General features: G+C 36.8%; 1 protein-coding gene and 1 long non-coding RNA gene across 6 annotated transcripts in view; one reads left to right on the forward strand and one right to left on the reverse strand.

The window, feature by feature from the left end:
* The window catches only part of KCNMB2 (potassium calcium-activated channel subfamily M regulatory beta subunit 2), a 306,818-nt gene that overhangs the window by 209,351 nt on the left and 78,899 nt on the right, over positions 1–18,568 (forward strand). The window lies entirely within an intron of this gene.
* Positions 3,817–18,568, reverse strand: part of LOC129532439 (uncharacterized) — a 257,939-nt gene continuing 243,187 nt past the window's right edge. For 3 of the 4 annotated variants that reach the window (XR_008678187.2, XR_008678185.2, XR_008678186.2), the window contains exon 7: positions 4,504–4,783. This is a non-coding gene — a long non-coding RNA (uncharacterized lncRNA). Of the gene's footprint in view, positions 4,032–4,503; positions 4,784–18,568 lie in introns of those variants that run through there. The other variant, XR_008678189.2, reaches the window with a different exon arrangement.

The raw sequence follows: 18,568 nt of genomic DNA on the forward strand, positions 1-18,568 counted from the left end.
TTTCAGGAGCCCCTACTATGTGCTATGCTAAATGTTAGGTGGATGATGGTGACCAAACGAAACCAATCCCTGTTTCCATGGAACAAAAATCTTTGACAAACCTTGTTTCTTCAAGACAGAGCAAGTGTTGACACCCAGTGGCTCAGTGTCATGCTTGGAACAGAGGCTCAGTGGAGCCTTCTCCTGAAACGGGAATCTTCCTGCAAGGACACATAGGATCTTGTGGGATCCAAAAAAAAAAAAAAAGGATTAGGCATGGCCAGGCTTCTCAAGACCTGCAATGAACCCAGGGCAGCCATAAATCCCCACAGGCTGATTTTGCTCTTCTTACACAAGTTATCAGCCACTTCTAGGGCTCAGCTACTTTCTATTTGCCTGCTCTACATTCTTCTTGCTGCTACTCATCAATTATAGAGAAGCAGTGGAAGGTAATGGTGAACAAGCAGACTCTGAAGCCATAAAGCCCCACTTCAAATGCAAGCTTTGCCACCTACTACCTGTGTGACAGGAAGATGTTAATAAACCTGTATGTGCCTCAGTTTATTCATCCACTAAGTGGAGATATTAATAAAATAATCCTCATAAAGTTGTTGAAAGATTCACTGACATAAATCATATAAACACTTAGTATGATACCTCTCAGGTAATAAGTCAAACACTGATTGTATTAGTCCATTTTCATGCTGCTGATAAAGACATACCCAAGACTGGGCAATTTACAAAAGAAAGAGGTTTAATTGGACTTACAGTCCACGTGGCTGGGGAAGCCTCACAATCATGGCAGAAGGCAAGGAGGAGCAAGTCACATCTTACATGGATGGCAGCAGACAAAGAGAGAGAACTCGTATAGGGGAACTCCCCCTTATAATAACCATCAGATCTTGTGAGACTTATTTACTATAATTGAGAACAGCATGGGAAAGACCCGCCCCCATGATTCAATTACCTCCCACTCGGTCCCTCCCACAACACGTGGGAATTCAAGATGAAATTTGGGTGCAGACACAGCCAAACCATATCATTCCACCCTTGGCCCCTCCCAAATCTCATGTCCTCACATTTCAAATCAATCATGCCTTCCCAACAGTCCCCCAAAGTCTTAACTCATTTCAGTATTAACTAAAAGGTCTACAGTCCAAAGTCTCACCTGAGAAAAGGCAAGTCCCTTAGGCCTATGAGCCTGTAAAATCAAAAGCAGGTTCGTTACTTCCTAGATACAATGGGGGTATAGGCATTGGGTAAATACAGCCATCCCAAATGGGAGAAATTGGCCAAAACAAAGGGGCTACAGGCCCCATGCAAGTCTGAAATCCAGCAGGGCAATCAAATCTTAAAGTTCCAAAATAATCTCCTTTGACTCCATGTCTCACATCCAGGTCACACTGATGCAAGAGGTAGGTTCCCATGATCTTGGACAGTTCTGCCTCTGTGGCTTTGCAGGGTACAGCCTCCCTCCCAGCTGCTTTCATGGACTGGTATTGAGTATCTGTGACTTTTCCAGGTGCACAGTGCAAGCTATCAGTGAGTCTACCATTCTGGGGTCTGGAGGATGGTGACCCTTTTCTCACAGCTCCACTAGGTGGTGCCCCGGTAGGGACTCTGTGTGGTGGCTCCAACCCAACATTTCCCTTCTGCATTGCCCTAGCAGAGGTTCTCCATGAAAGCCCCACTCCTGCAGCAAACTTCTGCCTGGACACCCAGGTGTTTCCATACATCTTCTGAAATCTAGGTGGAGGTTCCCAAACCCCAATTCTTAACTTCTGTGTACTGGCAGTCTCAATACCAAGTGGCAGCTGCAAAGGCTTGAGGCTTGCACCCTCTGAAGCCATGGCCCGTGCTCTACATTGACCCGTTTCAGCCATGGCTGGAGCAGCTGGGACACACGGCACCAAGTTCCTAGGCTGCACACAGCAGGGGCCCAGCCCACTAAACCATATTTTCCTCCTAGGTCTCTGTGACTGTGACAAAAGGGGCTGCTGTGAAGACCTTAGACATGCCCTGGAGACATTTTCCTCATTGTCTCGGGGATTAACTTTCGGCTCCTTGTTACTTATGCAAATTTCTGCAGCCGGCTTGAATTTCTTCTCATCTTCTGAGAAGATGTATCTCAGAAAATGAGATTTTCTTTTCTATCACATTGTCAGGCTGCAAATTTTCCAAACTCCTATGCTCTGCTCCCTTTAAAAAACTGAATGCCTTTAACAGCACCCAAGTCACCTCTTGAATGCTTTGCTGGTTAGAAACTTCTTCCACCAGATAACCTAAATCATCTCTCTCAAGTTCAAAGTTCCACAGATCTCTAGGGCAGGGGCAAAATGCCACCAGTCTCTTTGCTAAAGCATGAAAAGAGTCACCTTTGCTCCAGTTCCCAACAAGTTCCTCATCTCCATCTGAGACCACCTCAGCCTGGACCTTATTGTTCATATCACTATCAGCATTTTTGTCAAAGCCATTCAACAAGTCTCTAGGAAGTTCCAAACTTTCCCACATTTTCCTCTCTTCTTCTGAATCCTCCAAACTGTTCCAATCTCTGCCTGTTACCTAGTTCCAATGTTGCTTCCATATTTTCAGGTATCTTTTCCGCAGCACCCCATTCTACTGGTACCAATTTACTGTATTAGTCTATTTTCATGCTGCTGATGAAGACATACCTGAGACTGCACAATTTACAAAAGAAAGAGGTTTAATGAACTTACAGTTCCACATGGCTGGGGAAGCCTCACAATCATGCAGAAGGCAAAGAGGGGCAAGTCACATCTTACATGGATGGCACCAGGCAAAGAGAGAGCACTTGTGCAGGGGAACTCCTCTTTATAAAACCATCAGATTTCCTGAGACTTACTGCCATGAGAACAGCATGGGAAAGACATGCACCCATGACTCAATTACCTCCCACTGGGTCCCTCCCACAACATGTGGGAATTCAAGATGAGATTTGGGTGGGGACACAGCCAAACCATATCACTGATGTAGAATTAGCAAAATGCCAGCCACTGTTCTACGGGTTTATCATGTATTAATTAAAATCCTCACAACAATCTTATAATGAAAATTAACTCCATTTTACTATTTATTTACTATTATCTTCATTTTACTGACAAGAAACCAGAACCTTAGAGATGTTAAGTAAATTGCTGAAGATCACACAGCTAATAAGAATCTACATCCATTTCACTCCAAAACCTATGGTCTCAATGACTATGCTAATGTAATAACTGACTTAGTCTTGTCTTTGAGTCTATAAATCTTTTCTCAACCTCACTGTTACTTGATTGAAATGATCCTAACTTCGGCTCACCAAGACTTCTGTTGGTCCTGATTCTACCTCATGTTTCACTGTTTCCTATTTCAAATCCAGTTCATCTTTTTATGATAAACCTCCTCAAAGTTAGCTAGTTCACCTTATGACAGGTGTTCACCCTGAACCAGTTTTCTGTTGCTGTAGGCAGGAAAGTTACTTGGTTGAAATAGCACCAAATAGAGGAGTCTGTTTGCATGGCAGCAATATGATTGACATTTCTAATGTACCCATTCTGCAGATTCAGCAATGAAGGTTTTTAAAAGTCTGATGACTAACCCAACTTCATTCCATTAACTGTAGCCAAAGATAGGACTTCAATTTGGAACTTTTTACTCTGAGGCCAGTGAACGTTCCATATTTCCTCTGGATATTTCTCTCTATGTTTCTAGAGGCCAAATTCTGCCTTGTTTGGAACCATCACTCAAAGTGACTATAGCCAAAATTATATTCAACAATAGCAAGTTAAAGAAATTGAGAAATATTCCATATCCTGGAGTTTAGTCTACTGTAAAATAAGTATTTTGTTCACCCAAATATAATAAATTTGTTCTAATAAACATTTTCTCTTTCCCCTTATTGATTCCTGTATCAAGATTTCCTGCTTATGTCCTAAGAAGGGAGAAACTTTTCACAGCTCTGCCAACTCACAGATCTATAGACTTTATCAGCTCACATAGTCAGATGCCATTGGAGTGTTGGAGAAAAGACTCCCAGAATCTCCCAGAATAATCTGTAAAAATTCAAAGTTTAGAAAAGAACATTAATGGCTTATGAATGGGAATTAGGCAACATGAGATACAATCCTTTTTCCCACCCCTAAGTAGAGAGTTTGTATAAAAACTAATTCTCTATAACAAGATTAGATTTTAGTATGTACCTTTTCTTACAGGCCTGCAGGAAATATTCTGAACTTTATGCTTTTAACAATTTTGGATTAATGTTCACAAATAGAAGCTAGCTATTGAAAATTGAGAACCCAGCTATTGAAAATTGAGAAAATTGGTACCCCCAGATACCTTAGAACACAAACTATTTCTTAACTCTCCTGAGACTTTGTGTCTTGGTGACACTATGTCCACTATGTTGAAATATTGACTGAGACATGTTCTCTGCTAAGGGAAGCAAGACAGGTGCTCATATTTAAGAAACTCAATAAATTTATCTCCTGTTGACAAGTAATTGTGACCATAACAAAACAAAGATTCCAGTTTAGCAAATCAATGGCTTGTAATCTCAAGGAGAGCACAAGGAACTTTATTAATGACTTTCTTAATGGTTGAATGCTGTTTATCAAGTGACCCAGAGGCAGTATGGTTTAGTGGTTTCAACAGCATGGTCCCGAGAGTCTGACAAACCTCAGTTCAAATCCTTCTTTTGTCTTCACTTAGTTTTTCTTCCTGAGATTTAGTTTCTTTATCTTTAACAATGAGGATATTAATATGTTTCACACAGTTGTCATGAAGAATGCATATATTAGAATGCCTGCAGAGAAAAAGAAAATAAATAAATGTTATTGCTTTCCTTTCTTTTCTCATGAGAGACGTTTTGTAAAACAAATTTCTACTACAACAGTAAAATTTGGCATCCATGATAATCTTATCTCATTTCAACTGGTAACACCTAGCACAAAGCTATAAGCCCCTAGAGAGCTTAGAGAAGTTATACAATAATAATTCTAGTCCAACTTACTCAAAAGCTGGTTACACCTTTCCTTTCAACCTTTCCACTTCATCAGTAAAGTAAAGGAGGATGTTTCTGGATACCTATATCATAGTTGAGAGAGAAAATTTAATCTAGATACTGTTCTGTGCCATCTGCTCATTTCGTATCCAGCACAGCTCTGTGGAGGGCAAGGAAGCTCAAGTCTTTGAAGATATGATGCTGGCATCACCAAGAATTTTTATAATTCGCATCTAGGAAATGCTTAAAGCAATACACTTGGATAATTAACTAACTTGGCATTGCTCAAAGTTCTGAGTGTGGAGAATTAATTAAAGGCAGCATTTCAAGTGTTAGCAAGGGGTAAATGGGGTGAAATTGTGGCAGCTGAATTGAACAGATTGGAAGATAGATGTATGAATACAGAGGTAGCTGAGAAGTGTTTCTAACCTCTGGGAAAGCTGATTGAATTTACCACTCAGTATTTTCTTCTGCTCTTAATTTGGTTATGAGACCCAGGGTAACTATGTGAGACCCAGGGTAACTATGTAAGATTGAAGACAGAGGCTCTTTCCCATGGGCATGGACATGAAAATCACAGTAGAAGTACAGGAGAGCTTCCTTTAAGTAAGTATGTTGTGTGCCTTTAAGACACTAAATTTGCGGAGAGAGACACATCCATTAACCACTTTTAGAGCTCAGATGTGGGAACTCTTTCCTTATTGCTGAGGAAGTCACTTGGAAAAGAAGTCCAATGGGAATTAAAATAATCCACTTACTCTGCCAGTAAGATACCATGATCTTATTAGTCAATAACTTTGGCAAAAAAAAAAAAAAATTAGAAAATAGGACATGGTGATGTAGGTGTTTTGGGAAGGAAAAGAAAAGGAAGTAAAGTTTCGACTTTGACTTTTTTTCCCACAAATGAATCTAAAGTAGCTAATTATGAAGTCATTTCATGATATTATTTTACTCTGCGACAGCCTTCTACAAAAAAAACAAAAACAAAAAACAAAAAAACACTGCTCAGTCAATTCAGCTTTAAACAGTCTTCATTGATAAGGGCAATAGAAAGGCCAGTCAGCCATTCTACTCTGAAGGCAGAATCCAACAGATCTGATTCCAGAGCCTGGTACATGGAGTTTCCTAGATAACTGTATCTGCCCTTGCCGTCGTCTAATCTAACCTAGGTAGAAGGAGTCACTTTGTCTCCTCTAGACTCACCTTGTCATTCAGCACACACTGCCCAGAGCATCCAGACAGACTTTTGCACCCGCATGGGCAACAGAGTCAGTTTTCCCAACAAAAGTCCTGATTTGGCACTGCTTTTCAGACAGTAGGAGCTTATGGGGTACCCAGTTGGCAGAGCCTCATTAGGTAATAAGAGGGAAAACTTTTCACCCTGGCAGTCCTAAAGAGATGAATAATAATTCCCTGTGTTACTTCCTCATCAACTCCAGCAGGCAAATTAACTTCCTGCTTCATGTAATGCTCATGTTCTTTTAAATTCTGCCAGAGTACACCATAGCACTTTCTTCTCAATGGATCTACTTGTTATTTAAGGGAGGAGTAGATTAATCTACCCCCAGATATTAAAAAACATTCTCAGATATGCTGCCTAGAAACCCAGGATAGTTTTGCACGACTAATATAGACAACTCACATAACTAAATAGTTTGCAATTTTTTTTTGCCTACCAGGAGCATGGAAGCCATTCACTTATTCCCCATTTATTGAGTCAACAAATACTTATTTATTGATGTTATACTTCAGGCATTATACTCTGCAAGACTGAGGCTTTCTTTTAGGTTCCAAGAAGACCAGAGTAAAGGTATACAAAGAAATAGTTCAGAGACAAATAGATAATAATAATCTTTTAAATCCTTCAAAATTAAAAGCAATTACAGCCAGGCACAGTAGCTCATGCCTGTAATCTCAGCACTTTGAGAGGCCAAGGCAGGTGGATCACAAGGGCAGGAGTTTGAGACCAGCCTGGCCAACATGGTGAAACCCTGTCTGTACTAAAAATACAAAAAATTAGCTGGGCATTGTAGCAGGCACCTGTAATCCCAGCTACTTAGGAGGCAGGAGAATTGCTTGAACCTGGGAGGCAGAGGTTACAGTGAGCCGAGATCATGCCATTGCACTCCAGCCCGGGCAACAGTGCGAGACTCCATCTCAAAAAAAAAAAAAAGCAGTTACAAGACACTACTGAGTAGATTATTTTAGAGCAAATGGAAACATGCTGGCAGTTCACAAAGGTACAATAGGGAAGAGGGAAATGTTTATTTGGAGAGTGTGCTAGAATTAAACTGCACACGTGTTTTATTATGGGAGACAATCAATCCCTGAGACTGGATGGCTCATGCCAAGACTCAGCAACATAAAATGTTTCGCCAACTTCAAACATAAAGCAACCAATCAATGGCTACCTTTTTTTGAGATCCTAATATATCCAGTGCTTTGCAGATGTTACTTCTCTTAGCCCTCACGGCAATCATTGAAAGAAGAAATTAGAATAACTTCCTTTTGGCCACCTGCCCAAGGAAGTTAACTGGTAGAAGCAAATTTAAAGTTAACACCCCAAATACAGAAGCAAACTCATGTTGCAAATGGTCACTGCCTGCCAAAGCCAACAGTATATGTGGGGAGATGAGCCCTACATATTTAAAAAGCTAAAAATATATGACAACTATGCTAGTTGTTATATAGCTACAAAGTTGAATTATTTTTTAAAGTTCGAGGAGCTTCCAATCTATTATATAAAAGGTATATTACTGATCTCATAATATAAACAAATAAGTGTCAGAAGAGAACTATAAACATAGAATTGTTAGGAATAGCAATGAATTTTAGCTCAGGATAATCAGAAAATGACATTGAGCTGTGCCTTTAAGAAAACCAAACTTTTTAACAGGTGGAATTTTTGACAAGAAGGTAGGGCATTTGTCCTGGTAACATGGGAGCATATGACCCATTTTTGGAATGGTAAACAGCAGTCTGGTGTGGTTATAGTATATACAATTAATAAGGAAGTATAATGGGAAATGGTGTCCAAGGAGCAGGTTGGGACCACATTGTGGAGTGAGTTTATGGTCTATCTTGGAGGTAAATGGAAGCCATTAATGACTTTTAAGAACAAGGGATAATATCAGATGTGTACTTCATAAATGTAAATTAGAGAATGGAAAACTGGAGGAAAAACTGGAGAAAATACAGATCATACCCTGAGAGGCCAGTTAGAAACCTATTACTGTGGTGTAATCAAAAATACTGAAGTTAATGGTAGTCAGAGTAGAAGAGAGGGAATATCTTTCAAAAACACTTAATGGGCAGGATTTAGCCACCAACTGAAGGAGAGTAGAAATTAAAGATGACACGATATTGTCTAGCTTAAGTACTAAAAAGGATATATTTGAGAGTAAAGATAAAGTCAGTGAATAATCAGTCTGTATAAGAGACAAACTTAATGCATAGTCTTTTGGGAAAGCAAAAAACTAACACTGTGGGTTGGGGCTAGTAATCAGAATTCACCCAGAATTAGCCGAAATACTATGGGCCCAAGCATTAGGATAATAAAGCAAAGACTTCTTTTTTTCTACCTTTCCTTCTGCTGAACTTGCATTTTATACTAGGTTTGCTCAACTCTCTGATCAGGTGCTTGCTCTCTGCATGTTATTGAGCTCCAACATCAGAAGTAAAATGATGAGATTTCCTTCCTCTGAAAATGTTACAGGATGTCAATGGCAGTCATGTAGTGATAGTTATGTCTGTAGTAACCGTAGTAATGACTTAACCTTGTAAAGCACTTTAAACCTTTTAAAACACTCTAACACTCATTCACTCAACAAATATTTCTGGACCTCATTTACCACGGGAGGTAGCCACGATGATCACAAGTGTATGTTCTGGAGTCAGGCTGCTTGGGATTGAGTTCTGGCTCTGCCAAACACTGACTGTGTGACCTTGAGCAGTTCTTAACTCCTCTGTGCCATTTTCTGATCTTGTCTATAAGGTAGTAATAACAATCGTATTGGAAAAATGACTGAATGAGTTAATTCATGTAAAGCATTTACAAAAATGCCTGGGACTCCTAAGTGTTCAATATGCTGTCATTACTTTCTATGAGACATTCTGGTGAATGCTTTAAAATGGCCAAGGAAGTTATCAAAAAAAAGAGTTTCTCTTATGGAGGAGCACAAAGTTATTGGGAGAAAATTGGATGGAATATAGAAAATTCATAATATATTTTAATTGATAACTAAAAAGTATATATATTTATGGCATACAATGTGATGTGTTGATATATGTATGCACTGTGGAAAAGCAAAATCAAGCTAATTAACAAATTCATTACCTCACATATTTATTTCTTTTGTGGTGAAAACACTTAAAATCTACTTTCATAGCAATTTTCAAGAATACGATACATTGTTATTAACTATAATCACCATGTCGTAGGATGAATCTCTTGAACTTATTCCTCCTATCAAACTGAAATTCTGTATACTTTGACAAACACTTCTCCATTCTCTTGTCCCATCAGACTCTCATAACCACCATTCTACTCTCTGCTTCTATAAATTCAATGTTTTTAGATTTCACATATAAGTGAGATTATGCAGTATTTATCTTTCTGTGCCTGGTTCATTTCACTTAACATAATGTCCTCCACATTTATTCATATTGTCACAAATAATAGGATGCCCCCTTTTCATGGCTGAATAATATTCCATTGTATATATATACACACACACACATATATACATATATATATCACATTTTCTTTATTCATTCATCTACTGATGGACACACAGATCAATTCCAGTCTTAGCTAGTGTAGTAATGCTTCAATGAACACAAGAGACCGGTATCTCTTTGACATACTAATTTCATTTTAGTTCATATTATCTTTAAACCAAACCTTCAAGAACTTGGTTATTTATCTTTGTACCTGATCTCACTACTCCACCCCCAACTACCACTGAAGTACTTAGAATAGTAGCCAGAATAAAGTTGGCACATCTAATAAATGTTTGCTAATCTATTTATTATGTGTCCAAAGAAAGATGCTATTAAAATGCCAATAGAATTCAAAAGGAAAGACTCTGTTCAGTTGGAGGAATCAGAGGTGCCCTTTGAATGACCACAGAGGAGGCAGCATTTGTGGTGCACTTGGATGAATCATTGAGATTTGATGTTATGTCATGCACCCCCACAACAGGGGAGGTAGGTAGATCACATTCTCTAATCTGACGTTTATAGATGATACTTTGCTGTAACAAAGCATGAAGGCGAAGTGACTTGCTCAAGGTCACACTACTGTAGCAACATCAGTGGGCTAGGAACTGAGTGCTCCCAGCTTCTAGACCAGTTCCATCTGGTTGGGATGGCACAGACCCTGCAGCTTTACAGACAGCTTGTTTAGCACGTTTGGCCCTCATTCTGGGTTATGGGCTATGAACAGACTAAAGTTCCTCTCCCCCAGTCTCTAAGTGCCATTTTGCACTCCATGTTTGGGCATCAATCTGCCTTGCAGCCGTCACTGGCAATGAAATTAAAGCTCAATGCAGAGCAGACGGACCATTTCCCCATTCTGGCAGGCACAAATTAGGCTCCCCTACCGCATCTAGGAGTTGCTAACCAGCAGCAAAGGAAGGGAAGGGAAGCATGACCAACAGCTATGAGAGTGCCATTTCCACGGCAGGCAGTGTCAGCAACTCCTCCATCTGGGGCAGCAGCAACAAGGAGACATGCCTGTGCATAGCAGGAGCACTCAAAAAACGCCCCATGAATGAACCTGGCATTTTGAATATAAAAAGGCTTCAAGATAGCCAATATGAGAAAAATCATAGTGAGAACTTCCTCACACTTACTGTACAGTTTCATATTAGGTTTATTTTCAATTACATACCACACTGGGGGTGGGAAGCACCACTGTCTTTTCAGGTTTGACCCTTTAACAGTTGTGATCTGTTTCAATTTTTGTTTAAAGCTTAATGTAGAGTAGGAAAATGTATTTTACTATCTTTCCTTTGGTTGAGGTCATTTTAAGAACAAAAATACTTTTAACCTCTGTGGGACCATAGCCACCCTTTTGTATCAAGCAGGTAAAACAAAATGTCAATGTTATTGCTATGGTATTTTTGGTTTTGCCCAAATTATTTCAAATATTAACTTGGAGCAGGCAATGAGATTATGTGGATGGCAAATTTTTGATATTTCCTAGGCTATGCAAAGGACGTTCTCTGGGTTATTATTCCTTCACTTTTTTAAAAAAAAAACTTTCGGCTATTGGAAATTTGACAAATTTAATTTCTTGGCATGGCTGTATCAACTACAATACAACCATTTTCTGAGTTGCACTCAAACACTGTTCTCAAAACCAGCAGAACTTTTCAAAATTAGCCTCATGCCTAAAATATTATATTTCAAGTCACCCAAGGCAGAAATACAGAAAGAAATTATGCCGGATATAGAATGAGAAACACGACAACGGAATGAGGAAGAATTTCAGACAATACTCAGTTGAGGTCAGGGTTCAGGCACTGCTGAGGAGGATATAAATTATTACAAACTTTCTTGCTGCAAATTTGCTATATTCATAAAATGAAATAAATGTCATGCAGCCATTAAAAATTATGTGACAAATCAGTTCAACTGAAAAGATGATCATAATGAAATGTTAAAATAGAAAAAAAGCAAATTATAAAACTGTGAAAAGCATGATCCCATTTTAATAAAATATACATATTAAAGGGTATATATAGATTTTCCACGTGTATGTATATATATGTGGGTGTGGGTGTGTGTGTGTGTATGCGTGTGTGTGTGTTTGTGTGAATAGAGAAAAGTATGCATATGGGCAGTCAATTCTCATTATTTGCATTATTTATGTTATGTAAAGTTGAATTAGCCACTGTTCCTATGGGAAATAAAGAAATAGGTTTCTGTGAGCCTCTGGTCACAATGTTTCTGTCAACCAATCAAAACAAAACCTTGTTTTATGTGTGTTTTATGTGTGTTTCTGTTTGAAATATTACTTCATATATATTTTCACAAATAATTATATGCATTATTTCTTTATAATAACACACTAGTCAAGAAGAGTTTAAATTTTTCCTGAACCTGGGTAAAATGAATATAAATTTCTCTGACTTTCAGCCTCAGAACAATGTTGTCCATTATGCCTATTTTTATCAAGCATCATCTCATGAATCCCAAATTCAGCCATTTCTCCTTTCCATAGCTTTATCAGGCACTATTGATGCTACTTTAGCACTTTCCAGAGCAACCTCACCTACAGGCAAATATCAGCCAATTTCCTCTTTCTTTCTCTGGATGTACCCTATTGTGGATTGCTTAGCATTGAGCTTAGAGTTAACAGCACTAAAACTCATGCCTGAATGAAGGTTATCTAATGCATTTTTTCCATAACGCACATCACAGCTTTCTTGAGCTTAAAAACACTGGACAGCACTTGAGCAGTACTCTTGGGAGCGATTTTAAATAGAAAAATTGCCAAGAAAAAGTACAAAAATAGGAAGAAGTGGCACTAAAGTGACAATGAAAAAAAACTCTTGGAAATATATATATATATGTATATTTCAGAGCCTTTCCTCATTACACCCATCCTTGCTTACCTCTCTTACATTTCCACCCCACCATTGTTTCTTCTTTCTCCTTAAGTTTATTTCCTTCTTGTAAAAGAAAATTTAGCTAAGATTGATAGGTTGAAGAAGTAAAACCAAAAAAAAAAAAAACAGTTACGATCAAAAACTACCAGTGAAAATTGTGGTAGACACACACACACACATATATATATATACGTGTGTGTGTGTATATATATATATCCAAGAGGATACATATATATATATATATATCCAAGAGGATACATATATATATATATATATCCAAGAGGATACATATATATATATATATATCCAAGAGGATAAATATATATATATATATCCAAGAGGATACATATATATATATATATATCCAAGAGGATACATATATATATATATCCAAGAGGATACATATATATATATATCCAAGAGGATACATATATATATACATATCCAAGAGGATACATATATATATACATATATCCAAGAGGATACATATATATATACATATATCCAAGAGGATACATATATATATATATATCCAAGAGGATACATATATATATATATCCAAGAGGATACATATATATATATATATCCAAGAGGATATATATATATATATCCAAGAGGATACATATATATACACACAAGAGGATATCTATATATATATATACACACAAGAGGATATATCTATATATATACACAGAAGAGGATATATATATATATATATACACAAGAGGATTATATAGATATATATCCAAGAGGATAGATTATATAGATATATATCCAAGAGGATATATATCCAAGAGGGGATATATATATATAAATATCTCCAAGATGGGATATATATACATATATATCTCCAAGAGGGGATATATATATATATATATATATATCCAAGAGGGGATATACATACATATATATATATATATATATATATATATATATCTCCAAGAGGGGATATATATATATATATATATATATATCTCCAAGAGGGGATATATATATATATCTCCAAGAGGGGATATATATATATATATATCCAAGAGGAGATATATATATATATATATCCAAGAGGAGATATATATATATATATATCCAAGAGGAGATATATATATATATATATATATATATATATATATATATATCCAAGAGGGGATATATATATATATATATATATATCCAAGAGGGGATATACATATCTCCAAGAGGGGATATATACATATATATATATATCCAAGAGGGGATATATATATATATACACACACAAGAGGGGATATATATATATATATATATCTCCAAGAGGGGATATATATACATATCCAAGAGGAGATATATATATATATATATCCAAGAGGAGATACATATATATATCTCCAAGAGGAGATATATATATATATATATCCAAGAGGAGATATATATATATATATCCAAGAGGAGATATATATATATATATCCAAGAGGATATATATATATATATCTCTCTCCAAGAGGATATATATATATATCTCTCTCTCTTCTCTCTCCAAGAGGAGATATATATATATATATATATATCTCCAAGAGGATATATATCTCTCTCTCTCCAAGAGGATATATATATATATATCTCCAAGAGGAGATATATATATATCTCTCTCCAAGAGGAGATATATATATATCTCTCTCCAAGAAGAGATATATATATATCTCTCTCCAAGAAGAGATATATATATATCTCTCTCCAAGAGGAGATAGATATATATCTCTCTCCAAGAGGAGATAGATATATATATATCTCCAAGAGGGATATATATACATATATATAATCATATATATATATATATATATATCTCCAAGAGGAGATATATATATATATATATCTCCAAGAGGAGATATATATATATATATCTCCAAGAGGAGATATATATATCTCTCTCCAAGAGGAGATATATATATATCTCTCCAAGAGGAGATATATATATCTCTCCCTCCAAGAGGAGATATATATATCTCTCCCCAAGAGGAGATATATATATACATATATATATATATATCTCCAAGAGGAGAGATATATATACATATGTATATATATATATCTCCAAGAGGAGATATATATATATCTCTCTCCGAGAGGAGATAGATATATATCTCTCTCCGAGAGGAGATAGATATATATCTCTCTCCGAGAGGAGATAGATATATATCTCTCTCCGAGAGGAGATAGATATATATATATCTCCGAGAGGATATATATATATATATATATATCTCCGAGAGGATATATATATATATATATATATATCTCCGAGAGGATATATTTATATATATATATATCTCCAAGAGGATATATATATATATATATATCTCCAAGAGGATATATATATATATATATATCTCCAAGAGGATATATATATATCTCTCTCCAAGAGGATATATATACATATATCTCTCTCCAAGAGGATATATATACATATATCTCTCTCCAAGAGGATATATATATATATATCTCTCTCTCCAAGAGGATATATATATCTCTCCAAGAGGATATATATATATATCTCTCTCCAAGAGGGATATATATATATATCTCTCCAAGAGGGATATATATATATATATATATATCCAAGAGGGATATATATATATATAATATATATATCCAAGAGGGATATATATATATATAATATATATATCCAAGAGGGATATATATATATATATATATCTCCAAGAGGGATATATATATATATAGATAGATATATCCAAGAGGGATATATATATATATAGATATATCCAAGAGGGATATATAGAGAGAGAGATATATCCAAGAGGGATATATCTAGAGAGATATATCCAAGAGGATATATATATAGATATATATAGATATATATCTCCTTGGTTACATATATATATATCCATATCCAAGATATATATATTTTATATATATATGTGTATCTCCAAGAGGTTCGTGTGTGTGTGTGTGTGTGTGTGTGTGTGTATACCACAATTTTCATTGGTAACTTTTTATCATAACTCTTCTTTCTTTGGTTTCACTTCTCTTTGTACCTATCAATCTTAGCTAAATTTTCTTTTACAATAAGGAAATAAATTCAAGGAAAAAGAAGAAACAAAGATGCAGTCGAAGTGTAAGGGAGATAAGCAAGGATGGGTGTAGTGAGGAAAGGCTTTGAAATTGGCCCAAACAGCAGATTTAATAACAAATACAGTCTCTAAAGAAAATGTTTATAATCAGTTTCTTCCTTAGAGACAAGTAACAAATAGAAAAAATACATGTAAGTGTTGGCCATTGAAGGAAAGAATGATTATAGAAGATATTTAGGGTTTACTTGTTTACTGTTTATATCATTTTCTGATCAAAATTTTATGTAATAACTTGATCTACTAATAACAATATGCACCACTTGCAATTCTGGGCTGTAGGGCCTCGGCATTAAGAAATTGGATAAGGTCTTTAATCCCTTGAATTTCATAAAAATGGGAAGGTGTGAGACCTTCAAAGTGGCACATCTTTAATTACTCACATACTTAAGTTGAGGTGTGGGCAGTTTCTCTGAGTCTGCACTAACTCCGAGTCTGAATGAACTTTAACTTCATTTAAAGAAAATCTCCATGCTTAGACAAAGAGGCTAGAAATGAATCATAATGAGTGACACGCTCTGATTCTCATTCCTCGTCTCTATGATGTCAGTGTTTCAAGGCAGTTTCCTGTGGTGCCAGAGCAATAGTAGCACTGTGCATTCTTCTCAGGTCATCACGTGGAACAAGCAATAGAAATCCAATATTATTTTCTAAAGCACAGAAGAAATAAAATTATATTTCTTCTATGCAACATCATTTCCCCATAAATCTTTCTTAACAGATATTATTTATCTGAGTCAACACTTCCTTACAGTCTATCCACATCCTATTAGTCCTAGTTTAGAGTTGGCAAAACAAAAGATAGATTTTCATGTGGGAAGAACTGTTGAATGGCAAATGTAGCCAAGATGGCTTGTCATTTTGCCTTTTGGTGCCCAATATAGATCAACTGTGCCACTGATCAGCTAAAGCAAATCCTCCCATCCATAAAGAGTAGAAAGTGTTATACCACAGTAAAAGAGTCCTTTATGTTCATGCACTACTCAACAAGCATTCTTGCCGAGAGCCTAGTAGCTGCTGGGATCTATGCCAAGCACTGAAGAAAAGCTATAAAAAAATTATAGACAATGTCCCTAATATCACGCATTGACCATTTGGTTGAAGGAGATACACAATAAACAAACAAACACACAAAGTAATTTCAGATTGTGAGGACTATGAAGAAAAAATTTTAAGAACAGAAAGTAGGCCGGGCATGGTGGTTCACGCCTGTAACCGCAGCACTTTGGGAGGCCGAGGCGGGTGGATCACGAGGTCAGGAAATCAAGACCATCCTGTCTAACACGGTGAAACCCCGTCTCTACTAAAAATACAAAAAATTAACCAGGCGTCGTGGCGGGCGCCTGTAGTCCCAGCTACTCGGGAGGCTGAGGCAGGAGAATGGCGTGAACCCGGGAGGCAGAGCTTGCGGTGAGCCGAGATCGCGCCACTGCACTCCAGCCTAGGTGACAGAGCGAGACTCCGTCTCAGAAAAAACCCAAAAACCAAGAACAGAAAGTAATCGGAAGAAAAAGGAAAAACAGGTGGAGCTCTTAGAAAGTGTGGCCACACAAAGCATTCCTGGGGACATGCTATGGAGCTGAACACAAAAAGGTGAGAAGAATCCAGCCAACCCAAGAGTAAGGAATGGAACATTCCAGGACATGAGAACAGTATATGCAAAAGCCCTGAGAAGACGTGGCATGTCCAGTGTGGCTATATCCCAGTAAGAAAAGGAGTACAACACAACCACGTTAGAGAAACTATGAACATGCAGGGCCTATGGGGAATTCAGATTTCAGAAGCAATGGAAAAACCATTAACAGATTTAAAACAAGGGAAGCCCTGATAAAATTTCCTATTTTAAAATGCCTCTCCATCTGCTGCAGGGTGTAGAATGTAAGGGAACAGCCAAGAAAAAAATAATACCAGTAATGAGGCTATAACTGAGATCCAGATGAGAGAAAGGTTGAAAGTTGAAACTGGGGTGGCAGTAGTGGTAATGAAGAGAAATGAACTAGTTAGAGAGATATATTGGAAGTAGGAGCAACAGAGCATGGACATTTCTGGATTTAGGAAAGCATGATGAAATAGAAAAATAAATTAAAAGTTATTATAAAATTTTAGGCTTGAGAAACTGAGTAGATTGTATGATCATTTACTGAGTTGAAAAAAAAAAAAAAAAAAGGAATGAGTACCTGTCAGGAAAGTAATCAGAGTCCTGTTGGGATGTGTCAACTTTTGGATGTCTAGTAGATACATAAATAGTGTCAGGCAGAAGTATATGTGAGTCTAGAGTTTAGGAGACAAATCCAGAGATATAAATTTGGGAGTCTTGGAAGTCACTCAGCGATAGATGATAATTACAGGCATGGAACTAGATGAGGTCATCTAGGAAGGAAGGATGTATAGATTTGTGGTGGAAAAGGCAAGCTATCAGTTAACAAACTGAAAACTGTGGGAGGTTTGACAAGAAAGGTGAAGATATGAATTAATTGTTTCAAAGAGAGAAATCAAACTCATTAGGGAACTGTAGGTGATGGTTGAGTACCATTTGAAATGTATAGTCATTCTTTAATATGAAGCCAGTAAGTCAGGCTTTGTGATTTTCTTCAGTAAAGGTTGGCTGCTGCTGTACAGGAGCAGAAAAGATAGCTATTTTCACCAAAGATTGGGGTTCAGTCAGATAAGGACAATAAAGGGAAAATGAGGCAAAGGAGTTAAGGGTGACTGCAAGGGAAGGATTATAGGAAAAGACTGTGAAATCGATTTAGATGAGGAGAAAAGCAAAGAGAGGAAGTGAGAAGTTGATGGATAATGAAAAACAGCTGGGAGATTCAGTAAGCTCAAAAAGCTATTGCATAGAGAA

Source organism: Gorilla gorilla, chromosome 2 (genome assembly GCF_029281585.2).
Source record: "Gorilla gorilla gorilla isolate KB3781 chromosome 2, NHGRI_mGorGor1-v2.1_pri, whole genome shotgun sequence".
NCBI lineage: Eukaryota > Metazoa > Chordata > Mammalia > Primates > Hominidae > Gorilla > Gorilla gorilla.